Source organism: Salminus brasiliensis, chromosome 7 (assembly GCF_030463535.1).
Source record: "Salminus brasiliensis chromosome 7, fSalBra1.hap2, whole genome shotgun sequence".
Classification (NCBI taxonomy): Eukaryota; Metazoa; Chordata; class Actinopteri; order Characiformes; family Bryconidae; genus Salminus; species Salminus brasiliensis.
This window is the reverse complement of record NC_132884.1, coordinates 38,069,888-38,078,979: the sequence shown is the minus strand read 5'-3', so window position 1 is coordinate 38,078,979 and position 9,092 is coordinate 38,069,888. Positions and strand designations below refer to the sequence as shown.

The window sequence follows — 9,092 nt, the reverse complement described above, 5'->3', positions numbered from 1 at the left end:
TAGGGTTAGGTTTTGAATTGGGATTAGGATTGGGATTAGGACCAGAGCTAGGGTTAGGTTTTGGATTGAGATTAGGGTTAGGATAAGGATAAGGACCAGGGTTAGGGTTAGGTTTTGGATTGGGATTAGGGTTAGCGTTAGGGTTAGGGTTAGGGTCAGGTTTTGGATTGGGATTAGGGTTAGGGTTAGGGTTAGGGTCAGGTTTTGGATTGGGATTAGGTTAGGTTCTGCCTAATGAAAGTAAGACAATAAGTCTACTTTATGAAACAGATCACCAGTAGCTCTACTGAATGTCAGTAAAGCCTCAACCGAACATCTTCAAGATATTTACCTCAGTGTATTCAGGTGCTTCGCCGCTGCTACGGCATTGATATGCTGTTGCTGTGTTACTCATAAAACAGTGTTACTGAAATCATAGCCTGCTAACACTTTTTGTAGCAGTTAAAATTCATTGTTCTTGTAGTTTGATTTTTTCCACATTTCTTTACAATCTTGCACCTTCTGAGATTATTATCATCTCCTCTAAACCTTCACAGTTCCTCAAAATTGCCATTTCTTAATATCAGACTACACTGTACAAATTACATGTTGGAAACACTTGGTCATCTTCCAATAGCCGTCCCCTGCCTTGTTGGCATCAATTACTTTAGTTTTTAGATCTTTAGCCAGTTGTTTAGAGGAGATAATGTTTAATGAGTGTTAGTACATGGTTTGAAGAATCAGAGAATTTATAAAGATGGATATTTGATTTAGCTGACATAAATAGTGATATGCCTCAGGGTGAGCCTTTGCAATTGCCACAGTGATGGTGTGGAGATTTTTATGTTATGAAAGACGAAGTAAGTGTATGACGTGTAATAAGAATTGTCTGTTTGCCTAGCAAAGGAGGCTGTTGTCATTACTTTTATTATAAAATAAACAGCACAATTTTATAATTTGCCAAATGTTGATATAAGAGGCTTATAAGAAGCTTTGTGGGAGACCTTGCCATAGTACAGAGCAGGAGCAACAAACTGGGCAGAATAATATACAGAGTAATGCTGACAGAAATAGAAACTGCAAAGCAGAAAATACCACAGAAACCAGCAGCTCTGCACAAGAGACATTGTTGTGAAAACCCTGCTGTTATCATATATCTACAACAAGAAGAACATAATATGTCACACTTCATACTCCTGAAAGGTCACAGCACAGTGCGTTGTGCCTTATTAAAGAATTTGTTCATAAACTATAAATAACTAATTATGAAGGGCTCAGTGTGGTGAATTCATTGTGTAATAAGCTGCATTACATAAATGACTGTGTTTACTTCTACGTGAGTAGACTGTTTTTGGCTACTCTACCCACCTCTAGTTACGAGAATCTCTGCGGGACTGTGGCATTGTCTCTTGCAGACAGTGTGGTGAACACAGATGTTGTAGACTTACATCTAAAGGCCTGTATTGATGCAGTATCAAAAACTGTTCTGATATTATCCCTGATTTCTGAGACTTTAAAATCTGCAAATCTGTTTCTAATCTGTCAATATTTGCCATAGCTTTTGTTTTGCTAAAGATTATAAAAGCAAGATTAAGGCTCTGTTTTCTTTCTGCATGTCATTAATTTTTGCATGCCGCCATAACTCCATACCACAGTCGGTTCAATCAAGGATATTGCACTTGTGTCAGCAAGGGGAGCAAGTAGCTGAATGCATTCATTGGAAGGTGTGTCCAATTACATTATTTGTAGGATCCTCTCCAATTATTTTGATATGATTACTTAATAAAACCTGACATAACTGTTGTTTTCTGATGTAGTTAATGCTACTGTAAATACACTGATCAGTGTTGCTATGGCTGATGCAATAAATATACATTTTGTTAGATCTCCTGATACAAAGCTTAATTGTGGCCAGAAGACGTGTAGCTCTGAGTGCGATTAGATTGGATCATAATAAATAATATTAATTCTGCTGTTGGGGAGAATTCTGAACCTACCATTTGTGAACCTTCTCTACTGACTTTCATCAATAAGGCCTTTTTGTCTGCAGAACTGCCACTCTAGAGACTGTTGTGCTAGAAAATTCCAGCTAATCTGACACCAACAATCATGCCACACTCAAAATCCCTATTATGATGGTTGAGGTTAACAGTACACTAAGTTGATAGCTCTGAACTGATGGCATTAGGACATCATTTGGCTACTTTCAGTTCACAGTTCTTCCATTTGGCATCAGCTTGCTGTTGTTTCTGTGTTTGGTGCAAATGCTTTCTTTAGCCATACCTGTGAGGAACCCTTTGTGCATCTTTGGAAGACTCAATAGATTTAGGAGGGTTGGCGTTTCACTCAGACATAGGCCTTGGCAAGGAGAGACATAATAAGGAATGCTTGAAAAAGTGAGGAAGATTAAAGTTGTAGCGACCACAGACATAGAAGAACTAGGGGTTAGGAATGTGGCTAGACTACATTATACATTAGGGTGGATGTCTTTTGACACCATAACACCATCCTTAAATATTAACAAGGTAGGAATGGGGTCTGTGTTTGTTGTTGAAAAGTTGTGAAACAGAAAATGAAATACTTTCTTCACCTGTCAGTTCTGTACTTTTGAATTTCTGTCTCTATATGTGGTAGCCTGATGAGTACTTGTGGTTTTCGCAGCTCATCTATAATTGGACTTCCTGTATTCATCAGGTGATTTCCAAAGGCTGAATCTCATACATACTAATTCAAAACAGGGTGCATTTTTAATTAGACTGGCTTTATTGATTTTTAAATGAGCAATATGAAGCGACTGAATTCTTCAGATCTTGCATTCTCATATTATGCAGGTTGACAGTCTTTAAATTCTTTCTTTAATTGTACCCGTTCAGTCCAGTTACTTCTACTTGTTAACAGATGTGTGTTTTGTGGGTATTATTTGTGCGTGTGAGTGGGTTGACTTTTCTTGACTCTCATTGCTTCACAAAACCTCTCGCAAGACCTTTCAGGGAAGTCGGGTCACTGTCAGTTCCGTATACCCCATCTTAACTGCACCTTCTGCTGGATTTCTTCATCTTTCCATGGCTAGTCATGTTATATGGGGTTTTATAGTGCTTGAAGTGGTCATTGCTGTAGCATGTTGTCTGGGCAATGTGTTGGTCATCTGGGCAGTGTGGACATGCAAAGCCTTCAAAAAGCCCACCTTCTGCTTCATTGCATCCCTTGCCGTAGCCGATTTTCTAGTGGGATCTGTGGCCATCCCCATGGCTGTGCTGTTGGATGTCCATATAAAGACCTCCTTTCACGGCTGCCTTTTCATGTGCTGTGTTCTGCTAATGCTGCAGATAACATCTGTGGTCTTGCTCCTGGCCATCGCATTGGACCGATGTCTCCGTGTGCGCATCCCACTCACGTAAGTTGAACTGTTTCAGATTCAATCAAATTCATGTAACTGTTTTTTCTGAGCATAAGTCCTGTATGTACAATGTTGCGCTGCATATCTGCAGTCTGTATAGTCCTGTTTAATGTTGCACCATGGACCTGATGAACATCCTGTTTCAGTGTATACATGTTCTTGAACTTCTTGAAGTTACACTATATGAACAAAAGTATTTGGGCACCTACACATCACACCTACATGAGCTTTGATGGTATCCCAGTTGAAATCCATAAGCTTTAAACACTTGAATTCAATGATTAAGAGTTATGTCCCAATACTTTTGTCCAAATAGTGTATGTAGGGTGTATCAGGATTTCAGTATTTCAGATGAAAGAAGCCCTATCGATGATCATTTTTCATTTATTTACACACGTGGACAAAATTGTTGGTACCCCTCGGTTAATGAAAGAAAAACCCACATTGGTCACAGAAATAACTTGAATCTAACAAAAGTAATAATAAATAAAATTCCATAAAAATGAACAAATAAAAATCCGACATTGATTTTGAACCATGCTTCAACAGAATTATTTAAAAAAGTAAAATCATTAAACAGTCCTGGACAAAAATAATGGTACCCTTGAAAATAATGTGACCAAAGGGACATGTTAAATCAAGGTGTGTCCACTAATTAGCATCACAGGTGTCTACAATCTTGTAATCAGTCAGTGGGCCTATATATAGGGCTAAAGGTAGTCACTGTGCTGTTTGGTGACATGGTGTGTACCACACTCAACATAGACCAGAGGAAGCAAAGGAAAGAGTTTTCTCAGGAGATTAGAAAGAAAATTATAGACAAGCATGTTAAAGGTAAAGGTTATAAGACCATCTCCAAGCAGTTTGATGTTCCTGTGACTACAGTTGCACATATTATTCAGAAACTTAAGCTCCATGGAACTGTAGCCAACCTCCCTGGACATGGTCGCAGGAGGAAAATTGATGACCAATTAAAGAGACGGATAATATGAATGGTAACAAAAGAGCCCAGAAAAACTTCTAAAGAGACTAAAGGTGAACTTCAAGCTCAAGGAACATCAGTGTCAGATCGCACCATCCATCATTGTTTGAGCCAAAGTGGACTTCATGGAAGATGACCAAGGAAGACACCATTGTTGAAAACAAATAATAAAAAAGCCAGATTGGAATTTGCCAAATTACATATTGACAAGCCCAAAGCTTCTGGAAGACAGATGAGAAATTTTTTTTTTGCCAAGGCACATCAGCTCTATGTTCACAGATGGAAAAATGATGCATATCAAGAAAAGAACACTGTCCCTACTCTGAAACATGGAGGAGGCTCTGTTATGTTCTTGGGCTGCTTTGCTGCATCTGGCACAGGGTGTCTTGAATCTGTGCAGGGTCCAATGAAATCTCAAGACTATAAAGGGATTCTAGAGAGAAATGTGCTGCCCAGTGTCAGAAAGCAGGTCATGGGTCTTGCAACAGGATAATGAACCAAAACACACAGCTAAAAACACCCAAGAATAGCTAAGAGGAAAACATTGGACTATTCTGAAGTGGCCTTCTATGAGCCCTGACCTAAATCCTATTGAGCATCTTTGGAAGGAGCTGAAACATGCCATCTGGAAAAGACACCCTTCAAATCGGAGACAACTGGAGCAGTTTGCTCATGAGGAGTGGGCCAAAATACCTGCTGAGAGGTGCAGAAGTCGCATTGACAGTTGCAGGAATTGTTTGATTGCAGTGATTGCCTCAAATTGTTGTGCAACAAAATATTAAGTAAAGGGCACCATCATTTCTGTCCAGGCCTGTTTCATGAGTTTATTTTTTTTTAATAATTCTGTTGAAGCATGGTTGAAAAGCAATGTCTGAATTTCATTGGTTAATTTTTTATAGATTTTCTATTTATTATTACTTTTGTCAGATTCAAGTTATTTCTCTGGCCATTGTGGGTTTTTCTTTCATTAACAGAGGGGTACCAACAATTTTGTCCATGTGTGTATTTACTTATTTATTCATTTTTAACTAAAATGTGATAAAGATTTGGCCAACTATAACCTATTATACTGTTATTAAAATTGTAAAGAGGCTTTACAACACAAACAACCTGTTATAATGTACAAATTACAGCAAATAAGTTTATTTTATTTTCTCAAATAAAAGGTTTGATTGTTATTTTCTTTTTCTCCAGGTATTAGTCTACAGTCACTCCAAAACGCTCTTGGATCGTGGTTGCTCTTTGCTGGTTGATTGCTGCACTTTGCGGTTTTATCCCTATGTTCGGATGGAACAACTACAACACTTCGGACAGTACAACCCAAAACAATACAAACTCCACCAGCTTTGAATGCAGCTTTCTAACTATTATCCCAACTTCATATCTTGTAAATGTTGTATTCTTCAGCTCTTTACTTCCATCTTTGACCATCATCACAGGGTTGTATTTCTACATCTTTCTGACAACTAGAAGGCAGTTAAGAGCACCTATAAGTGAGACTACCGTACAGCACAGCACAGATTACCATAAAGAACACAAGCTGGCCGCTTCCCTGGCTCTGGTCATGGTTCTCTTTGCTGTCTGTTGGCTTCCTCTATTTGTCATGCACACTATACAATTTTATAGTGACAATATCATTGTGTCATCAACCTTGATTGACATAGGTGTCCTCCTGTCTCATGTAAATTCAGCTGTTAACCCCATAGTATATGCCTTCAGAATCCCCAAGATAAAAGTGGCATGTAAAAATCTGTGGGTAAGAGTTTACCATGGAAGAGAGGAGCAGGAAAGTGGACAGAATGATGCTGAGAGCAGTAGAAACAGCAATGCAAGAAATAGTGGTGCAAAAACTCAGGAGTCACAGTCTGAGAGACAGTGAGCAGCTGAGAGGGTATCATTTCTGATTAAAGTTTTCCTTGAAGACATTTTAAGAAATTATGAGCTAGAAAAAGCAATAACATAATCTTTAGTATGTAGTGATTGATCAGAATCTCATAAATATGCTATTATATAATAAATAATAAATAAATAGCAATAAATATTTCTTTTTCAGTTAACTCCTCATATCAACAATACAAAGACATGAATATTTACCATTAGTGTTGGACACAGATGTAATTTGGACTCTGCCTTTAACCCATCTATGCAGTGAACACACACATACACAGTAGTAAGAACAGTAAGCAGACATGCCTGGAGTAGTGGCCAGTCATCGCTACAGTGCCAAGGGAGCAGAGAGGGTTAAAGGCCTTGCTTAAGGGCCCAACAGTGGCAGCTCACCGAGCCCAGGTATTGAACCCACAACCCTGTCATCAGTAGCATCAATAGCATGCTGGTTTACAAATTTGCTCCAAAATAAGCCTGTGTTGAAAAGGTTGTGACACATTAAGTAAAAAATCCATTAATTAAACTCTTGATACCAGTAATGCCTGCTGGCCAGTCACTGAAGACTCTCTCTGTCTTACTCTCTTTCAAAGCAGGAGGCAGAACTTTCTACATGTCCTGCAGCTTTTAATGACCCGCACATCCCTTTTCTTGAGTTGAAAGTGGAAGATTATGACCCTTGGTCGTAATACTTCTTTGGTTTACCCGCTGCTTTTGTGTTGTGTTATTGTGTGTCTGTGTTACAATGTGATTGGCCACCAGGGGCCGCTCTTGATCTAAAAAGAGACTAAGAAGGTTCGATCCAGAAAGAGACTTTCAGGGCTTGTCCCCTCTGATGATTTGGAACACCTCTTCAGATCAACCCACACTGACCAAACATACTCCTGTTTTATGAACAGGGAGTTTGGGTAGATCTGATGTAGCTAGTTGAGTTTTCTGTGTTTGTTTCGTTTGTTATGTTGGTGTATGTTCACCCTTGAAGCAATATTTCTTCTACTGAACAATATTAATAAAAAACTCTATACTGGTTGATGCAATTACATGGTGTCCTGTGTTCGGTCGAGCAGAAGGTCTTGTAAGAGCGCCCACTTCCATTGGTCTGGCCTGGTCTAGTCCCGGAGGGCAGAATTCCCGCACAGTTTTGTGCGTGGTCGAGCACACCTGATTCACCTCACCTCTAGATCAGGGAAGTCAGCAAACTGTGCTGGACTTCAGCACTCATTGCCAACCCTTGCCCTAGACCATACTCTTAATTTGCAGTGAAGTAATTCTGTTTTTTCTTACATGAGCGGTTGCAACTGTAACAACTGTAATTTCTTTCCTGGGATCAATAAAGTGATTCTTATTCTGATTCTGATTCTAACAATAAGCTAATATTGTATATTTTTAATTCCTGAAGATGTTGCTTTGCATTCTTAGAGGTTTTGTATGTGTTAAATGAATTTTAGACTCATAATCTTCAAAGATTTCTATATTTAAAATACTACTTAAAGCTACGTTCACAAAATCTATCATTTCAGTCAGCCTTAATTACAACAGAAGGCTATGTTCTCCTGAGGGATCTCCTCCCAGACCTGGATTAAAGCATCGGTCAACTCCTGGGGAGTCTGTGGTGCAACTTGGAGTTGGTGGATGGAATGAGACATGATGTCCCAGATGTGCTTGATTGGATTCATGTCTGGGGAATGGGCAGGCCAGAACTACTGACACACTTTAGCCACATGAGCATTGCATTGTTATGCATCAGAAGGAACCCAGGGCCAACCGCACCAGCATATGGTCTCACAATGGGTCTGAGGATCTTGTCCCGGGACCTAATGGCAGTCAGGGTACCTCTGGCGAGCAGAGCCCTCCAAAGAAATTTCTCCCCACACCATTACTGAGCCACTGCCAAACCCGGTCATGCTGGAGGATGTTGCAGGCAGCAGAACGTTCTTCACGGCATCTCCAGACTCTGTCACATCTGTCACACGCACTTATTGTGAACCTTCTCTCATCCGTGAAGAGCACAGAGCGCCAATGGCAAATCTGTCAATCTTGGTGTTCTCCGGCAAATGCCAATCACCCTGCACGGTGTTGGGCTGTAAGCTCAAGCCCCACTTGTGGACGTCGGATCCTCATACCACCCTCGTGGAGTCTGAGGGTCAGTTTGAGCAGAAACAGATTTTGGTGGCCTGCTGGAGGTCATCTTGCAGGGCTCTGGCACTGCTCCTCCTGTTAGGTAGTGGCCCTGTTTCCCTCCTACAGCCCACACCATGTCTCCTAGTGTACTGGTCCGTGGTCACCAACTGCAGAGCATCTTCTTTAGAGGGGTATATATTTTTTTGAGCAGTGTAATATTAAGATGAGCAATATGCAGCACAAAGAAGAATTGCATTGTTGTAAAACTCTTGTCCAGAGTGACCTGCATGTGAATCATGTTACACGGGTAGAAGAATGTAGCATCAGGAATCCTAACCAAGGACAGGGAGGGCAGTGTTACTGCCCACTACGCTACACTACTATGTGTTAGCTTACAGTTTTGCCATTTGGTTTTAACCTTTCAGAAGATGATAGACCAGATCTTCAGAAAAGTAGAAATGTTTGCCAGTGTTTATGGATGCTGATGCTATCTTTAGCCATACCTGTGAGGAACACTTTGTGCATCTCTGGAAGACACTCAATAGATTTAAGATAGGAGGGCTGGCTGTCTGCCTTGATAAGTACATCTACATTGCACTGTAATGAGAAACTGTTCAGAAAACTGTAAGACATTTCTAAGGCTTTAAGATTTTTAAATTATCTCAGCAACTGCAATGGTAGTCATTAATAAGTAGATTTATTTGTTCAGCCAAATTAGATTTAGACTTA

General features: G+C 39.9%; 1 pseudogene; it reads left to right on the top strand.

Annotated features, from left to right (window-relative positions):
• The first annotated feature begins 3,041 nt into the window (after positions 1 to 3,041).
• Positions 3,042 to 6,237, top strand: LOC140559751 (adenosine receptor A1-like; annotated as a pseudogene).
• Positions 6,238 to 9,092: the final 2,855 nt, after the last annotated feature.